The sequence below is a fragment of the Schistocerca gregaria genome, chromosome 2, assembly GCF_023897955.1.
Source record: "Schistocerca gregaria isolate iqSchGreg1 chromosome 2, iqSchGreg1.2, whole genome shotgun sequence".
In the NCBI taxonomy this organism is placed as follows: domain Eukaryota; kingdom Metazoa; phylum Arthropoda; class Insecta; order Orthoptera; family Acrididae; genus Schistocerca; species Schistocerca gregaria.
This window is the reverse complement of record NC_064921.1, coordinates 430157732-430177980: the sequence shown is the minus strand read 5'-3', so window position 1 is coordinate 430177980 and position 20249 is coordinate 430157732. Positions and strand designations below refer to the sequence as shown.

At 45.3% G+C, this 20249-nt stretch overlaps 1 protein-coding gene across 1 annotated transcript in view; it reads right to left on the bottom strand.

Annotated features, from left to right (window-relative positions):
* The window catches only part of LOC126324495 (muscle M-line assembly protein unc-89-like), a 105595-nt gene that overhangs the window by 17724 nt on the left and 67622 nt on the right, over positions 1 to 20249 (bottom strand). The window lies entirely within an intron of this gene.

Genomic DNA, 20249 nt, shown 5'->3' with positions numbered 1-20249 from the left:
CTAAGGATGTACGTCTGGAGTACAGCATTGTATGGTAGTGAAACATGGACTGTGGGAAAACGGGAACAGAAGAGAATCGAAGCATTTGAGATGTGGTGCTATAGGCGTATGTTGAAAATTAGGTGGATGATAAGGTAAGGAATGAGGAGGTTCTACGCAGAATCGGAGAGGAAAGGAATATGTGGAAAACACTGATAAGGAGAAGGGACAGGATGATAGGACATCTGCTAAGACATGAGGGAATGACTTCCATGGTACTAGAGGGAGCTGTAGAGGGCAAAAACTGTAGAGGAAGACAGAGATTGGAATACGTCAAGCAAATAATTGAGGACATAGGTTGCAAGTGCTACTCTGAGATGAAGAGGTTAGCACAGGAAAGGAATTCGTGGCGGGCTGCATCAAACCAGTCAGTAGACTGATGACAAAAAAAGAAAAAAAAAACAATGGTGCCATAAACAGGGGATAGCCAAAATAATGTGAACAAAAAAATGGTTCAAATGGCTCTGAGTACTATGCGACTCAACCTCGCCTAGAACTTAGAACTAATTAAATCTAACTAACCTAACGACATCACACACATCCATGCCCGAGGCAGGACTCGAACCTGCGACCGTAGCGGACGCTCGGCTCCAGACTGTAGTGCTTAGAACCGCACGGCCACTCGGGCCGGCTAATGTGAACATCTGTACTTACTTGGGAATGGTTATTTTTAATAAGAGGTTGGACCCCCATTAGTCGGTAATACAGCTGCAGTTTTCTTGGAGTACTGCCACATAATGATTGTATAGTGGAATGTTATGGCCCTCTGCGATCAGAACCTCTTCTAACTCCTGTAGTGACGAGGGATACGGAAATCCGCTCAGGAGTTTGCACTCCAATACCGCCACAAGGGTTCGTTAATGTTCAAGTCCTGGGACTGTGCTGGCCATGGAAGACGCTGCATTCCAAGTGCGTGCTCCTCATACCACGATTGTACTGTCCTGGCTGTGTGAATAAGTGCATTATCGTCCTGAAATATGGCATCATTGTTGGGGAACAACATGAGAATTATGGGAAGCGCCTGATCACCTAAAATGTTCACATAATCGTTGGTTGTAACACGGTCTTTGAGAATAATGATGGGACCAGCAGAGTACCATGATATGGCTGCCCGCACCATCACACTTCCACCTCCATTCGTAACCGTTGAAATCAAGCAATCAGTATTGTAGGCTTCTTTTGGCGTTCTCCAGATGTAAACCCAGCGCGATGTTGGAAATAACGAAAACGTTGACACGTCGAACCATATGACGTGTTACCACTGATCAGACGTCCAGGATTTATGCCCCGGACATCATGCTTTACGCTTCGTTGCGTTGGTTGTCGTCGCTAATGGTTTCGGTATAGCAGCCCGTCTATGAATATTCGCTTTACGGAGTTCTCGACTGACAGTGTCGATAGGTACGGGGTCTCGAAGGTTCGTATTAGCGTACTACGATCTCTGTCAATTACGTTACCGTCCTACGATCTCTGTCAATAAGCTTTGATTTGTGCCCACTGTTACGTTTCCACGATTATGTCTTTCCATGTTTTGTGTAGGCTGACATAGCTGTAAAACAGTTGCTCTTGATATATTCAATAAATTGGCTGCCCTGGTTACTGATGCTCCAGTTAATCGGGCCCCCGCAATCTGCCCTCTTTGGAACTCTTTTAGGTCTTTCATTGCACGTCGACCTCGGCCCCTGAATGCAAATACGAAGTGTGTACTACTCGTAAACAACCTGAACACGCACAGCCTAGCGCGTCACTTGCCTTACCTGCGTTGTTGACCGTCAGACACAGACATCCCATTAATACCACCGTTCACACTATTTTGCCTATCCCCTATTGTATTGCATTTTGAAGATGTTCAAGAGCGCCATTCTAACAAGTTTCGATTTATTTACTAACATCCCATTAGCAGTTACTATGGAGATTATAGGGGTCAAAGTTGCTCCAGACGTGTGTGACCTGATAGAATAATTTCTATGATCGAGCTATTTCAAATACAAAGGAGAATTTTATCAGCAATGTGATTGTTGCTGTGGCTTCGCTTTTGCAGGCGGCAGCAGCTGACATTTGTACAGAAAATTCTGAATCACACGCATTAAGTAATGCGCCGCTACAGCCTTATTCTTAGTTTCTTTAAGTGGATGACACATCTGTTACTTGGAAACACTTTAGCACTTTAGGTGTACAAGAGACCACTCACCAAAAAGCAGAAGTGTTGAATCACAGACGGGCACACTAAAAAGAAAAGGAAGAACACTTCCTAGCTTTCGGAATGAATCCTTTCTCTTTGTATGCGCAGCCGGCCGGTTGGCCGACGCGGTTCTAGGCACTACAGTCTGGAACCGCGCGACCGCTTTGGTCGCAGGTTCGAATCCTGCCTCGGGCATGATGTCCTTGGGTTAGTTAGGTTTAAGTAGTTCTAAGTTCTAGAGGACTGATGACCTTAGAAGATAAGTCCCATAGTGCTTAGAGCTATTTTTTGACCGTAACTGCCCGTTCGTTTTCTTCAAAAATCCATGGACCAGTTATTCCATCCCGCGGTAGTGCACACCAGTCACACTTTGTGACTGTAGGGGACGCTGATGAAATTGTCTGGGGCTCAGGCCTCCAAAAGCGCATGTTCTGCTTGTTTACGCATCCTGAAAGATGGAAGTCAGCCTCGTCACAAAAGAAAACGATGTGTCGTGAGATACGCCAAGATGAGCTTCATATTCATTTTCTCGCGCAACAAAATCACGTGGATTAAGCTGCTACACCACCGGCAATTTTTAGGGACGAAATTTCAGTTCTTCATGAAGGATTCGCCTCACATAACGAGCAGACAACGCGGCTTCTGCTGCACCTTTATGGGCAGAGTTCTGAGAGTGAGCCTTACCATGCCAACGTTTTGGGACGACCTTACTTGTCCTGGAAGCCCAGGATTCCTTTACTTCACATCACTTGTTTCCCTGAAGTTGTTTACCCGTGAAACAATCGACTAATGGCTAGGAACACGACCACGGGTCCAATATTCAGATGATGGCGGAATGCACGTCGAATGGCGATGACAGAGCGACCGTTAGAAAACTGCGCCTCGAAAGCGAACCCTAGCGCCACCTTCGTCCACTCTCTGACGCTAACAAAACCAAGCGGAGCTATAACTTTACGCCCCGCCCTCTCCCTCCTCACATTCCTCGGAGAAACCGTCGCTTCAGAGCGCCAAATTCAGTGAACAATACAACAGGTTCCTTTCTCGTAATCCAGAATGTGGCACTGACTTCCATGCATCATAGCAGTGCTAGATCTCAATATTTTTTCCACAGAGCAAAATTACAACATTTATCACATTCCTGCTACCACTATAAGTGTAGCCAGCAGCCTTCCTGTTCCAATACTCGCTTATCAAATATTTCCCAGCTCAATATCACCTCCTACCCTGCCACTTTGCTTCCATAACACAGTACTGATTCCAGTCACTTTATCTTTCTTTCCCACACTCACATCACTTATTGCGAGCTTACGTGAATGGGCTTTCCAGAAGCTTCATCTCAGCATTTTTAATTAGCACCAATCAGGTCACTGCCATTCGTGATTTTCATGGAAATACTATTTGAATCCTATTATTTTATTGAGTGTTTTCTTTAATATTATTTGGGTGTAATGTAACTGCAACCAGAACCCCCACCACCACTCAACGTGTAAATCGAATGAAAACACAAATTAAAGAAGAGAAAATTCTTCCATTACCAGAATTCCGACTGGCTATCTCCAAGCCTAACGCCACATTCCAAAGATGTGTCAACGACTTCCGCTTTGAGGTAAAATTTCCCCACCACCCGTCCTCTTAGCTGCAGATCACTCTAGAATAATGGCATTTGCCAGTTGCATCATGGGGAACGAAACGGAAATTTAGTAATTTGTGGTAAGGTCTTATGGGACCAAACTGCTGAGGTCATCGGTCCCTAAGCTTACGCACTACTTAATCTAACTTAAACTTACGCTACGGACAACTCACACACACATGCCCGAGGGAGGACTCGAACCTCCAACGGAGGAAGCAGCGCGAACCGTGACAAGACGCCTGAGACCGCGCGGCGGGGAACGAAACCTGTACGGGATTATTCATTACATTCCTCCAGGGATTTCAGAAGACGACTAGGCGAAAACTACAATAAATGTGAATCACATTATTTTTGCAAAGAGAGGGTGCTCCACCACACGTTTCTTCAGACGTCCGTGATTTCCTCAAAATCAAATTGTCTCAGCGTTGGATTGGACGTGCTTCCTACCATGACTCTCCTGTTCTGCGGTGGTGACCACTGTCACCTGCATAAATCAATGGGGTTTCTTCTTCTTATGGGGTTAGGTATAAAGGTCGTGTGTTCCTGCCTCCAGAGACACGTAATATGGAAGAATAGCATCAGGGGTTATGAACTACATCTGTAGTTAGGTATAGTGGTATATAGGAAGCGAATAATTGCAACAGAGAGTGACAGTGAACTACTTTGTGGATAAAACTTAGAATTCAGTAAAACAGTTTTGATTGTTAGAAAATCTCTACAATAACTCTGACTTCGGGGATTTTTATCACTGTGGTCGTTTCACGAGAAGTGTATTGCCCGAAACGTAATCTTAAATCTCTCATGGAAGCGTGAGCCAAAGCTGGCATTTTATTGGCAGAACACTTAGAATGCGACTCCAATCTACTAAATAGACACTGCGCGTCAGTCATCTTCTGTAATATTGCACTGTATGGAATTCCTATCACTTAGAATTGATGGCTCCTTAGAGATAAGTACACGAACGATTCAACTCTGCAGCCTAACACCGCTGTTGTTTGTTCACACCTCGTGACAATTAAATGATCGCGTACATAATGCTATGTGTTGACACTTATATGCCTCTTCCACAAATGCGATTTGAGACTGATGAGCAGTATCAAACTGCCATACGGTTCTCCCCATATTCTGTTTATGTACTCACACCAGTTTTACGTAGTTCCAGATGGTACGTGACAGACATTTTTATGACTGAAACTTCCTGGTAGATTAAAACTGTGTGCCGGACCGAGACTCGAACAGGGGACCTTTGTTCGCAAATACACTACCATCTGAGCTACCCAAGCACGACTCAAGACCTCTTCCCACAGCTTCACCAGTAGCTCGTTCCTACCTTCCAAACTCCACAGTTCTCCTGCGAACCTTGCAGAACTAGCACTAATGGAACAAAGGATACTGCTGAGACATGGGTTAGCCACAGCCTGGGGGATGTATCCAGAATGAAGAGCTTCTGTGAAGTTTGGCAAGTAGAAGACGAGGTGCTAGCAGAAATGACGCTATAGGGACGGGTCGTGAGTCGTGTTTGGGTAGCTCAGTCGGATACCGGCACGGTAGCTCAGCGTGTTCGGTCAGAGAGCAGGCTCGACTCTGTAATAAAAAAAAACTGAGTGAACGAGTCAACAACGAACTCCAACGGATGTCATGTGACGTTCGCTACGACCAAACACAACGAAGAATAAGGACCAAAAAATTAATTCAAACAATGTCGGTAGAACACTTGCCCGGGAAATACGAAGATCCTGAGTTCGAGTCTCGGTCCGACATACAGTTTTAATCTGCACTCCGCTGCGGAGTGAAAATTTCATCCTGGATTTTTACGACTGCTGTATTTCAATTGATTTGCCGTCAATAGTGTTATTGTACAGTACTGGATTTCTTGGCCTATTTATGCACATCACGCTACATTTTCTTCCGTACCCTCCCTATTTTCCATAGTTTTTCATAGAATCCCAGTTCCATAAAAGCAGCTAGTTTTAGTGCAGTGCATCCATGTTTAGGAACTCAGTTATCGTATTGTTGTTTGGTCCTACCACCATTACATTATTGGCACAGTCTTCTACTCGCTGTAGTTTGCGGAACTTGCTAGTTGGACATACGTTGAAGCATTGTTGGATGATGTTAATTGCTGTAGTAGATTCGCCACAAGATCCAGTTTCTCGCTTCAGTATTGATTTAAGGAAGTATCAGTTCATACCATGAGAGTGAGCTTATGTAGCTGCAAATGTCACTAAATTTAGTATTATATCGTCTATCTGCGTTGTTGTCACCTCAGTATACGTTTCAAAAACGTAAGATTACACACCTTAAGATGAGGTCTATCGCTACAATGGTCGTTGTAGCGAGAATAAGTCTCACACTACAACAATACACGATGGTAATACCTCATTCAGCAAAAGAGTCTTCTTGGTGTTTATTCTGTCACTTCGATCTGTTCCTCCACCATCTATACAGCAGGAATGCCTCTCTTCCAACACCAACATGCCTCAATGCTTGTGTGTGTATATTCTTTCTGGAGCAGATTTTAACCACCTACAGATAGACATACAGCATTGTCTCCTTAAGAATTCAACTTAGATGGATGTTGCTAAATAACAGAGATAAAGACAACATTCTGTGAGGTGAGTTAAATACCTAATCTTTCCACAGTATATAAGAACACAATCACACACACACACACACACACACACACACACACACACACACACACACACACACACACGAAGCTGTTATTCGCTACAACGGAGCGCCTGAAACCTCTACTAGACAGCCTTCAGACAGTTTACATGAAGAAGTAGAATAAACACGAATTATGATGGGTTATAACCACATGCACCGGTCGAGGCCAGCGTGTGTGGACACAGCTATCCACCTGTCCAGGACAGAGAATGCGGATCAGCGCACAGTGAGACGACTAGTATAAAATCCGTGTGTATCTACATCTAGACAGAAACTCCGCAAGCCACCGTGCGATGCTTGGCGGAGCGTACCCTATACTACTACTTGTCATTGCCCCTTTCCCCCTCCCTCCTGTTCCATTCGCAAATAGAGCGAGGGAAAAACAACTACTGTACGCCTTGGCATGAGCCCTAATTCCTCGTGTCTTATCTTCGTGGTCCTTATGCGCGATGTATGTTGGTGGCAGTAGAATCGTTGGTCAGTCAGGTTTAAATACCGGTTCTCTAAATTTTCTCAGTAGTGTTTCTCGGAAAGAACATCGCCTTCCCTCCAGGGATTCCCATTTGAGTTCCCGAAGCACCTCCTTAACACTTACGTGTTGTTCGAACCTACCGGTAACAAATCTACTCCCCCGCCTCTGAATGGCTTCTATGTCTTCCTCCAATACGACCAGGTACGGATCTCAAATATTCTAGCAGTACTCAAGAATAGGTAGCGTCAGTGTCCCATAAGCGGTCTCCTTTAGAACTACTCTTTCCTGAAATCCTCCTATTAAATTGAAGTCGACCCCTTGCCTTCCCTAACACAATTTTCACATGCTCGTTTCACCTCGTATCCCCCAGGTATTATTCAAACGACTTGATTGTGTCAGACTGGACACTGCTAATACTGTATTGGAACATTACAGGTCTCTTCTTCCTACTCATCACTTACATTGTTCCACATTTAGGGCTGGTTACTATTCGTCACACCAACTGGAAATTTTGACTTAGTCGTGTTGTACCTTCGTATAGTCACTAAACTTCGACATCTTACCGTACACCACGGCATCATCAGCAAACAACCACAGATTTAAGTCCAACCTGCCGCCAAATCATTTACGTTTATAAAGAACAACAGCGGTCCTATACGCTTCCCTGGGGCGCTCCTGACGATACCCTTGTGTGCATATGAACACTCGCCGTCGAGGACATCTATTGTTTAAGAAGATTTCGAGCCACTAACAAATCTGTGCACTTATTCCATATGCTTGTACCTTCGTTAATGGGGCACTGTGTCTAACGCTTTCCGGAAATTTAAAAATATCGAGCCTGCCTGTTGCCTTTCATCCATAGTTCTCGGTATATCATGAGAGAAACGAGCAAGCTGAGTTTCGTATGAGCGATAAACCATGCTGGTTCGTGGACACAAGCTTCATAGTCTCAATAATATATATTATATTCGAAATGAGAACATGTTCAAGGATTCTGCAGCAAGCTGAAGTTCGGAACATTTGTCTGTAATTTTGCGGGTTCTTTCTTTTACCACATTTCTTATGTACTGGAGTCATCTGCGCTTTTTTCCAGTCGCTTGGAACTTTGAGCTGGACGAGAGATTGACGATAACTGCAAACTAGATAAGGGGCCAATGCCGTAGAGTACTCTTTGTAAAATCGGACTGGGATACCATCCGGACCTGGTGCTTTATTTGTTTTCAAATCTTTGTTTCTTTACGCCAGGTATCCTTATTTCTGTGTCGTCCATACAGGAGTCTACCTGATGGACAAATGACGGTATGTTTGTACAGTTCCCCTGGGCGAACGATTTCTTGAACGCGAAATTTAAAACTTCGGCTTTCGTTTTGCTGTCTTCAACTGCCACACCAGACTGGTCAACAGCGGACTTAGACCCGCTTAGCGATTTTACATACGCGCAGTATTTTGTCGACCTCTCTGCCAGATCTTTTGTTAGGTTGTGAGGGTGATAGTTGTTGTACGCTCCGCGGATAGATCTTTCCACAGACGCAGGAAGCTACTAACCTTCCCTTGTCGTCATTTGTGCGCCCCCTTTTAGCTTAGAGTGCAACAGCCTCTGCTTCCTCAGAATCCGCCGAATTTCGTTATTAAACCACGGTGGGTCTTTTACATCCCTTATGCACTTACTAGGCGCATAGCTCTCCAGACCACAATTTACAATCTCTTTAAACTCTGATTTGTGCAGCATATATTACTCCAGTGTTTTTCCTACGTAAGACAACCTTAGCCAAGAAACACTTTCAAAGAGTGCTGGCAAATCCAGAACTATTAAAAACAAGATGCTGTTGATGCTCAGTCCTTCATCTGTGACGGATAATCAAGTATGTCTCAATTGTTCCAGAAGGGCCAGTCTTTCTGAGAAATACGTTTAACGGCATGCCGTAAGCGTCCTGTTCTTGAGTCTTTTGTCCATCTGTGCACGATACAAATCTTTACGCCTCGCCTGGGCCCGTCAACACTGACATTGGATTGTAGATCACTGGAAACATATTACCTGGTCGGACGAATCTCGTTTCAAGTTGTATCGAGCGGATGGGCATGTACGTCTATGGACTCTGCATGTCAGCTGGAGGCTTTTCAAGCTGGTGGCGGCTCTGAGCCGTGCATGGCTCGCCGTCCCACCATTTGGTATTTTACATCCTGTTTTAACGTATTTCCATCTCACCACGTTGATTTAAATTACTGGAGTTACTGAGTTGCAATTTTGCCTGACCGTCATCGGCGCTAGTAGCGCGTATCGATATATCCCCTCTGATAGGATCTTTGCTTGGCTGCTATTACTACCCGGTTGTCATATGTCATGGAGTGAGTCCGAACGTGCGAGGAGGAGAGTTCACGGCGGCAGTTCGGGTCATGAGTTGGGCCCTGTCAGTCAGTTGCAACGCTTCTGGAGCGCAGCCCGGGCCAGCCAGTCGCCGGCTTGCAGCAGCAGTGAGCCCTGCGTGGACATCGCCCGCCCCACCGTTGCCGCCACGCAACACTTAAGCCGGGCCTGACTTTTGGTGGATTGTTAGTCGGTCGGTTGGTCCCAGCTCTGGGTTCACAGGTAGATGCCGCGTTTCTTGACTTCCGCAATGCTTTTGACACAGTTCCCCACAGTCGTTTAATGAACAAAGTAAGAGCATACGGACTATCAGATCAATTGTGTGATTGGATTGACGAGTTCCTAGATAACAGAACGCACCATGTCATTCTCAATGGAGAGAAGTCTTCCGAAGTAAGAGTGATTTCAGGTGTGCCGCAGGGGAGTGTCATAGGACCGTTGCTATTCACAATATACATAAATGACCTGGTGGATGACATCGGAAGTTCACTGAGGCTTTTTGCAGCCGATGCTGTGGTGTATCGAGAGGTTGCAACAATGGAAAATTGTACTGAAATGCAGGAGGATCTGCAGCGAATTGACGCATGGTGCACGGAATGGCAACTGAATCTCAATGTAGACAAGTGTAATGTGATGCGAATACATAGAAAGATAGGTCCCTTATCATTTAGCTACAAAATAGCAGGTCAGCAACTGGAAGCAGTTAATTCCATAAATTATCTGGGAGTACGCATTAGGAGTGATTTAAAATGGAATGGTCATATGAAGTTGATCGTCGGTAAAGCAGATGCCAGACTGAGATTCATTGGAAGAATCGTAAGGAAATGCAATCCGACAACAAAGGAAGTAGGTTACAGTACGTTTGTTCGCCCAATGCTTGAATACTGCTCAGCAGTGTGGGATCCGCACCAGGTAGGGTTGATAGAAGAGATAGAGAAGATCCAACGGAGAGCAGCGCGCTTCGTTACAGGATCATTTAGTAATGGCGAAAGCGTTACGGAGATGATAGATAAACTCCAGTGGAAGACTCTGCAGGAGAGACGCTCAGTAGCTCGGTACGGGCTTTTGTTAAAGTTTCGAGAACATACCTTCACCGAAGAGTCAAGCAGTATATTGCTCCCTCCTACGTATATCTCGCGAAGAGACCATGAGGATAAAATCAGAGAGATTAGAGCCCACACAGAAGCATACCGACAATCCTTCTTTCCACGTACAATACGAGACTGGAATAGAAGGGACAACCGGTAGAGGTACTCAGGGTACCCTCCGCCACACACCGTCAGGTGGCTTGCGGAGTATGGATGTAGATGTAGATGTAGATGTAGACATCCCTGTGTGGCGTACTCGACTGGGATGCTGGCGGTCTCTGCGCAGTGTCGGAGTCTGTCCGATCGGTACGAGCGTCGTCGCTCGCCGACCCAGGAAGTCCAGGCTGAGTGGTTTTGAGCATTACGGTGTTGGTTCCGGCTTTGCTGTTGTGGAGGTTTTCCCGTGAGCAACAACGAGTGAAGTGTTGGAGATAGCCGCCGTCAGGTGGAATTGATCAAATTAATTTACCCATAGTCAAGTGCACCAGCGGAATTTTCTGCCTTGTGGCCGTTGGTGTTCTGGTTACCTGCTCTGGCCGCTAACTTAGTTTTTTAGGCAGTGTCTTTTCATCAGCTCTTGTTTTTGCCCAACATGTGTACTTTTGTCAGCTCAGTTCACATACGCGTTTATTTGGGGATAGTGATACATGTATTTTTTTTTTGAGGGGGGGGGGGGGGGCTTTAATTCTCGTGTGCTCCGTCGTGGCAAGCGCAAGCGGTTGGTCGGTCGGTCTGTGACTGTCCCTTGGTTGGGTTCGCAAGAATTAAGTGTAGTTGGACTCACCACCTGTCTCGCCTAAGTGAACGAGGGCAGACCGATCCACTGGAGACTCCTGAGTGCCGTTCTCTTAATTATCCTTTTGGCAGTCTTAATGTTGTTGTAATTTAATTGCATATTATATTTTTAAAATGGCAAGGTTAGTTGTGGACCTTCATCGCTGGAAACACGTTCTCAGAGTTTCCTTCAAGTCCAAAAATTATCGCCTTCTGCTCTTCAAAGGTTATCGTGATTTCCTCTGAAGTATTTTACAAGTAACTGTTGGCCTTCCGCCGTTGGTGTTGAAAAAGGGAAATTTTTAAACTTAATGTATTGTTTTACCGATTGTTGGCATATATAATTTCTTAATTTGCAGAATTTAACTTTGCGGCCTTCAGCCATCTTATTGCGTTTGTTTATCTCTTTCTGTGCACCTCGTGGACCATCAGCCCTGTTAGCATCTTAAAACATTGTAACATTCTACCTTTTAGTAATGGTCATAGTATATTTGGAATTTTGAAGATTTAATCCGGCGGCCTTCAGCCGCTCCGCATGGTGATGTCATATATGTATACGATTTATCTTATTCGTAAATTTAACTGTGTACCATGTCTTTTCAAAATTGAACTTATTCTAAAGCATCTGTTTGGAGGCCTTCAGCCGCGAAGCAAATTTATTTTTTTTGAAGTGTAATTGTGACTAAATGATAATAAATTACAATTGTGAAATGAATCTGACCCCAACTTCCTTGGCCCTTTTCACAATCCTAATTACCTGTTAGCCCTGCGTGATTTAGCGGGCGTTTCAGGCTCTTTAATGGTGTTGGGCGTGTGCAGTTGAAGTGATGTGGGACCTCTGATAATTCTAGATACGACTCTGACAGGTGATACGTACATAAGCGTCCTGTCTGGTCACCTGCATTCATTCATGTCCATTGTGCATTCTGGCGGACGTGAGCGATTCCAGCAGTTCAATGCAACACCTCACACATCCAAAATTGCTACACAGTGGCTCCAGGGACACTCTTCTGAGTTTGAACACTTCCGCTGGCCACCGAACTCCCCAACATGAACATTATTCAGCGTATCTGGGATACCTTGCAACATGCTGTTCAGATGAGATCTCCACCCCTCGTACTCGATGTTAGTCAGGTGCAACAGTTTCTTTTTCTGTTCAATGTAGTAATTAATAGGACCCCATAATAGCAGATTCCAGTAGTATATGTCGTTCTCGTTAGTACGTAAACACCCAGTTAAGAGAATGAGATTTTTCACTCTGCAGCGGAGTGTGCGCTGATATGAAACTACCTGGCAGATTAAAACAGTGTGCCCGACCGAGACTCGAACTCGGGATCTGCCACGAAGTTTCATATCAGCGCACACTCCGCTGCAGCGTGAAAATCTCATTCTGGAGACATCCCCCAGGCTGTGGCTAAGCCATCTCTCCGAATTATCCTTTCTTTCAGGAGTGCTAGTTCTGCAAGTTTCGCAGGAGAGCTTCTGTTAAGTTAGGAAGGTAGGAGACCAGGCACTGGCAGAAGTAAAGCTGTGAGGACAGGGCGCGAGTCGTGCTTCGGTAGATGGTAGAGCACTTGCCCGAGAAAGGCAAGGTCCCGAGTTCGAGTTTCGGTCGGGCACACAGTTTTACTCTGCCAGGAAGTTTCACCCAGTTAAGAGTTTACAGGTTTAAAAATGCATCTCATCTGCTGATCTAAGGTGCCGAGCAAGCTCAGAGTGGCCGAGCGGTTCTAGGTGCTACAGTCTGGAAACGCGGGACCGCTACGGTCGCAGGTTCGAATCCTGCCTCGGGCATGGATGTGTGTGATGTCCTTAGGTTAGATAGGTTTAAGTAGTTCTAAGTTCTAGGGGACTGATGACCTCAGATGTTAAGTCCCATAGTGCTCAGAACTATTTGAACCATGTTTTTGAGCGATGTCAGACCTTCCCTCGTGTCGTCACGCCGCTGCCTGCCTTTCTCGTGGGCCTTGCTACAAAATAGTGTGTGCGGCACCGCCGTGGAGCACCCCAGTCGGCCCTGCTGGTGCTAAACGTACCCGCATCTGACGCCCGCTAGTGCTGCGTGCAACGGTGGCTGGCGGTACGGAAAACTCTCCCCACACAGTAGACGAGCAATCCTCCCATTCCACCGAGCGTCGCTGTACGCGTAGTTCACCATGGTCAAAATTGATGCATTAAAAACACTATGTGATCAAAAGTATCCGGACACATTCAAAAACATACATTTTTCATGTTAAGTGCGTTGTGCTGCCAGCTACTGCCAGGTGAGCTGTGCGTTGCTCGTGTTCGTGCCATATCTCATTTGACATCCTGTTCTTACTGTACTACCACCTCGTTATCTTCACGTAGAGTACAGATTCAAGCGTCAGGAAGTCGTTTCTGAAAGTATTTGTACGGGGTGTAGCCATGTATGGAAGTGAAACGTAGACGATAAATAGTTTAGACAAGAAGAGAATAGAAGCTTTCGAATTCTGGTGCTACAGAAGAATGCTGAAGATTAGATGGGTAGATCACGTAACTAATGAGGAGGTATTGAACAGAATTGGGGAGGAGTTTGTGGCACAACTTGATTAGAAGAAGGGATCGGTTGGTAGGACATGTTCTGAGGCATCAAGGGACACCCATTTAGTATTGGAGGGCAGCGTGGAGGGTAAAAATCGTAGAGGGAGACCAAGAGATGAATACACTAAACAGATTCAGAAGGATGTAGGTTGCAGTAGGTACTGGGAGATGAAGAACCTTGCACAGGACAGAGCATCATGGAGAGCTGCATCAAACCAGTCTCTGGACTGAAGACCACAACAACAACATGTTAATTTCAATTACTGGTGTCACTGAGTTGCCACCTTGCCTGCCCGTGAGCCTCAGCAGCGGCGCTTATCGATATAAGCCCTGGCGTATTATCTTTGCTGACTGCTATTACTTTGCGGTTGTCGTGTGTTCGGAGTTAGTTCGGATCTGCCAGTGAGTTGGGAGGCGCTAACAGTCCAGTTCGGACCTGGCAGTGTTTGGCTTAGGACGCAGCAGAAGTTCAGTCAGGGCGCAGCTGCAGTGAGGTCCGGACAGCCATGACTCGCCCGACGGTTACCGATACATATCACTTGAGTGCGGACCCCCTTGGTTCATCGTCGGTCGGTCGTCTTGTTGGGCGACGTATATGTTGGCTGGCGATGGCATAAGGGTTGCGTGCGTGTGCCGACCTCGCGATTAGTCCTTGTTATTGCACAGTCACTGCCGTTAGTATTGTGTAGTCCTTCGTGCAAGTGTTCATGAAAGTGTGTGTAGCTTGTGATGTCGACTGCTCAGTTGTTTTAGTGCTGTCTCCGTGCTGACGTGTGGCAGTCGGTCAGTTGGTGTGGATGAGCCGGAGATCTCCGCGTGGCGCAGTGGGCCGGGCCCGCTGGCGGCCTCTACGTAGTGTCGGAGTGTGTGGGAGCTGTTCCGATTGCCACGGGGTTCGCGGCTCACCGACCCAGGACATCAAAGTTGAGTGGTGATTTAATTACGGAAGCCAGACTGTTCACATTGTACCGTTGATTTTCATGGTTCGCTGTTGGAGGTATTCCTGTGAGCAACAGCGAGTGTTTGAGTCGGCGAAAGTTTGGCCACCATCCGGTGTAGTTTAACTGTATTTTGGTTATTGGAAGTCCAAGTGCACAAGCGGAATTTTCTACCTTGATGCCGTTAGCGTTCCAGTTACCTGCCCTAGCAGCTGACGTAAAATTCAGGCAGTGTCCTTTCCTCACTGTGTTGTCGCTGTCCAACACGTGTGTGTATTTTTGACAGTTTGTACGCACATGGTTGTGGGCGCCTACGCCTTTTACGTTTTGACTTTCGAGCTCCTTGTGCAGTGGTCAGGTGGAAACCAAGTCCTCTTGTTGGTGGGTTCGATGACTGTGTCTTGGTTGGGTTGCCGGTGGATCAGATATAGTTGGGCCAACTACCTGTCTCCCCTAAGCGATCGTTAATATTGCAGACCGACCCCTAGGAAACTTCTGAGCGCCGCTGCCTTTTCTTATTGGTGTTTTATTGTGTATTTTAATGGTTTGAATTTGTATGCTTTTAGTTGGGTTTTAAATAATGGGCCTTCAACCGCTTTAAAACTGAAAGTTCCTTACTTGTCAAGTCTTGCATTGCTTGGACCTTCAGCTTCATTTAAAATATTTTTTTGGATAAAGCTTTGGGCCTTCTGTCTTTTGAAAATTTATTGTAGTTGTGTTTTTCAATAATGGGCCTTCAGCCACTTTAAAATTTAAATCCCTTATTTGTTACATCTTAGATTGTTTGGGCTTTCAGTCTGTGTAAAATACTGTTTAAAGATAAAGCTTTGGGCCTTCTGGCTACTAAAAATTATTTTAATTGTTTTAAGTAATCGGCCTTCAGCCGATTTTTAAATTAAAGTTCTTGTCTTTCAATAATCAGACTGTGTGAGGCCTTCAGCCTAATCGAAGATAAGGCCTTCTGATTGTGTTTTGGTTTTAAAATTAATTTTACCTGCAGTCTTAAATCATGGGCCTTCAGCCGTCTTTAAATTAAACTTGTTTGCTTTTCAAGTGTTAGATTTGTTGGGCCTTCAGCCAAGTCATAGAACTTACTTTCGTAAGGCCTTCAGCCTTCTAAATATTCTGTATTGAGTCTGAATTTTAAGTTAATGGCTTTCAGCCGTCTTTAACTTTAAGTGGTTGTGCCCTTAAGGTATAAGACAGTGTGGTGTATTCACCCGATAACTAAGTTTAAAAAGTTTTGCTGTATTGTTTGGACAACTAAATAAAGTTATATGTGTTTGAGTGTAACTGACAGCCGCATTTTGGCCCCTTTCCACAATTTTACTAACTGTTCTGTCCTGCGGACTTAAGCACAGCGTTTCACCAGGTACTCCATATCAGCGACCTCAGTAGTCATTGGACATCGTGTGAGAGCAGAATGGGGCGCTCCGCGAATCTCACGGACTTTGAAAGTGGTCAGGTGTTTGGGTGTCACTTGTGTCATACGTCTGTACGCGAGATTTTCACACTCCTAAACATCCCTAGGTCCACTGTTTCTGATGTGATAGTGAAGCAGAAGCGTGAAGGGACACGTACAGCAGAAAAGTATACAGGCCGACCTCGTCCATTGGCTGACAGAGACCGCCGACAGTTGAAGATGGTTCAAATGGCTCTGAGCACTATGGGACTCAGCTGCGGTGGTCATCAGTCCTCTAGAACTTAGAACTACTTAAACCTAACTAACCTAACGACATTACACACATCCATGCCCGAGGCAGGATTCGAACCTGCGACCGTAGCAATCGCACGGTTCCGGACTGCGCGCCTAGAACCGCGAGACCACCGCGGCCGGCGACAGTTGAAGAGTGTCGTAATGTGTAATAGGTAGACTTCTATCCAGACCATCACACAGAAGTTCTAAACTGCAACAGGATCCACTGCAATTACTATGACAGTTAGGCAAGAGGTGGGAAAACTTGGATTTCATGGTCGAGTAAATGCCAAACGACGCCTCGCTTGGTGTAAGGAGAATAAACATTGGACGATTGAACAATGGAAGAACGTTGCGTGGATTGACGAATCACGGTACACAATGTGGCGATCCGATGGCAGGGTGTGGGTATGGCGAATGCCCGGTGAACGTAATCTGCTAGCGTGTGTAGTTCCAACAGTAAAAATCGGAGGTGGTAGTGTTATGGTGTGGTCGTGTTTTTCATGGAGCGGGCTTTCACCCCTTGTTTTGTGTGACACTATCACAATACAGGCCTACATTGATGTTTTAAGCACCTTCTTGTTTCCCACTGTTGAAGAGGAATTAGGGGATAGCGATTGCATCTTTCAACACCGTCGAGCACCTGTTCATAATGCACCGCCTGTAGCGGAGTGGTTACACGACAATAACTTCCCTGTAATGGACTAGCCTCCACAGACTCCTGGCCTGAATCCTACGGAAGACCTTTGGGAAGTTTTGGAACGCCGGCTTCGTGCCAGGCCTCAGTGAGCGACATCGATCACTCTCCTCAGCGCAGCACTCCGTGAAAAATGGAATGCCATGACCCAAGGAACCTTCCAGTGCCTGATTCAATGTATGTCTGCGAGAGTGGAAGCTGTCATCAAGCCTAAGGGTGGGCCAGCACCATATTGAATTCCAGAATTACCGATGGATGGCGCCACGGACTTGTAAGTGATATTCAGCCAAGTGTCCGGATACTTTTGCTCCTAAGGTGTACCTACAGCTTCATCCTGTACTGTAGTGAATAATTATTACTCTATAGTAGTGTAGTATGAACAAAGATTTGTTGATTTGGGGGAGGGGACCAATGTGTGAACAAAGACCACAGGAACAGCAGCAGGTACAATTCCCTCTGGACAGATCACAAACTCAACTGAGTGGCGTGTAAAGAAATCTGTAATGCACGTAGAACATCAGGTGATCGGAGAATGATGTGTGTAATACCCTACTCAGTGACGCCGAAAATGCGGGAGATTTGAACGTGCAATGTGGTATTTTGCGTGTAACGAGAAAACGGTACGTTTACAGACATGAGTTCCTATACTGAACTTACCCGTATTGGTCCTCATACAAGTCGTCAACATCCGTAAAGCGAATTTAGTTCCACACTTATATACTATTCTCTTTTATACAGGGTGTTACAAAAAGGTACGGCCAAACTTTCAGGAAACATTTCTCACACACAAAGAAAGAAAATATGTTATGTGGACATGTGTCCGGAAACGCTTACTTTCCATGTTAGAGCTCATTTTATTACTTCTCTTCAAATCACATTAATCATGGAATGGAAACACACAGCAACATGAACGTAACAGCATGACTGCAAACACTTTGTTACAGAAAATGTTCAAAATGTCCTCCGTTAGCGAGGATACATGCATCCAACCTCCGTCGCATGGAATCCCTGATGCGCTGATGTAGCCCTGGAAATGGCGGATTGTATCACAGCCGTCCACAATACGAGCACGAAGAGTCTCTACATTTGGTACCGGAGTTGCGTAGACAAGAGCTTTCAAATGCCCCCGTAAATGAATGTCAAGAGGGTTGAGGTCAGGAGAGCGCGGAGGCCATGGAATTGGTCCGCCTCTACCAATCCATCGGTCACCGAATCTGTGGTTGAGAAGCGTACGAACACTATGACTGAAATGTGCAGGAGCTCCATCGTGCATGAACCACATGTTGTGTCTTACTTGTAAAGGCACATGTTCTAGCAGGACAGGTAGAGTATCCCGTCTGAAATCATGATAACGTGCTCCATTGAGCGTAGGTGGAAGAACGTGGGGCCCAATCAAGACATCACCAACAATGCCTGCCCAAACGTTCACAGAAAATCTGTGTTGATGACGTGATTGCACAATTGCGTGCGAATTCTCGTCAGCCCACATATGTTGATTGTGAAAATTTACACTTTGATCACGTTGGAATGAAGCCTCATCCGTAAAGAGTACATTTGCACTGAAAGTATGATTGACACATTGTTGGATGAACCATTCGCAGAAGTGTACCCGTGGAGGCCAATCAGCTGCTGATAGTGCCTGCACACGCTGTACATGGTACGGAAACAACTGGTTCTCCTGTAGCAATCTCCATACAGTGACGTGGTCAACGTTACCTTGTACAGCAGCAACTACGCTGACGCTGACATTAGGGTTATCGTCAACTGCACAAAGAATTGCCTCGTCCATTGCAGGTGTCCTCGTCGTTGTAGGTCTTCCCCAGTCGCGAGTCAGAGGCTGGAATGTTCCGTGCTCCGTAAGACGCCGATCAATTGCTTCGAACGTTTTCCTGTCGGGACACCATAGCTCTGGAAATCTGTCTCGATACAAACGTACCGCGCCACGGCTATTGTCCTGTGCTAATCCATACATCAAATGGGCACCTGCCAACTCCGCATTTGTAAACATTGCACTGACTGCACAACCACGTTCGTGATGAACACTAATCTGTTGATGCTACGTACTGATGTGCTTGATGCTAGTACTGTAGAGCAACGAGTCGCATGTCAACAGAAGCACCGAAGTCAACATTACCTTCCTTCAATTGGGCCAACTGGCGGTGAATCGAGGAAGTACAGTACATACTGACGAAACTAAAATGAGCTGTAACATGGAAATTAAGCGTTTCCGGACACATGTCCACATAACATCTTTTCTTTATTTGTGTATGAGGAATGTTTCCTGAAAGTTTGGCCGTACCTTTTTGTAACACCCTGTATAATTTTTAGAGATGTAATTTTAGCTATTTAGTTGCATAATGGATTTTTAAATGATTGCTTACTTTAGTAATGAAAAAACTCGTACATCTCTGAGGAAACATAAAAATGCAAGCCAATGGCATTATAATCATTATTCTCAAAACATTCCACGTTCAGGATATAACTTTCCTATCTGAATACTTGGTTATTATACAGGATGGTCATAAACGGACTGAAAATTTTAAGGGAGTTGTAGGGTAGGTTGCGGTGAGAAATAATCGTTAAGAAAAAAAATCGATACTTTACGCCGTTTCTGACTCAATTAGCTTTGAAGTTAGCCAGTAAGGTAGTTTTCCCCGTGCCTATTCAAGCAGCCAGCTAAGGACGGTGTTGCCAAACGTGTTCTTCGTTTGATTTCCTAAAACCGAACAAGAGAGTGGTCCAAAATTGGACGTGGAGCGGTAGCAAAGATTGAACCCGAGCCAAAAGGAGACCAGTGTCGTGCGCTGTCACCTACGCTAAGAGATCAACTGACACTAATTGTGAAATGTGGCAGGCTCTGTGTTTTCACGTAAAACAACGTGATCGGTTAATTTCGATGATAACTAAACGGGAAGTGGTGCAACGTATCTAATTTTCAAGATTTTAAACATGGCTGCAACAGCAACTGTTGAAATTCTTCACGATAAACCATGACAGCCAAAACAGTTGCAGGATAAAAAATTTATTAAAATTCTTGACCAAGGTTTCGGTACATATAAATATCCCTTCATCAGAAGTAAAAAATCTACAATTACATCATGCAATGGAGATTAAAAAATCAATTGTGCCAAAG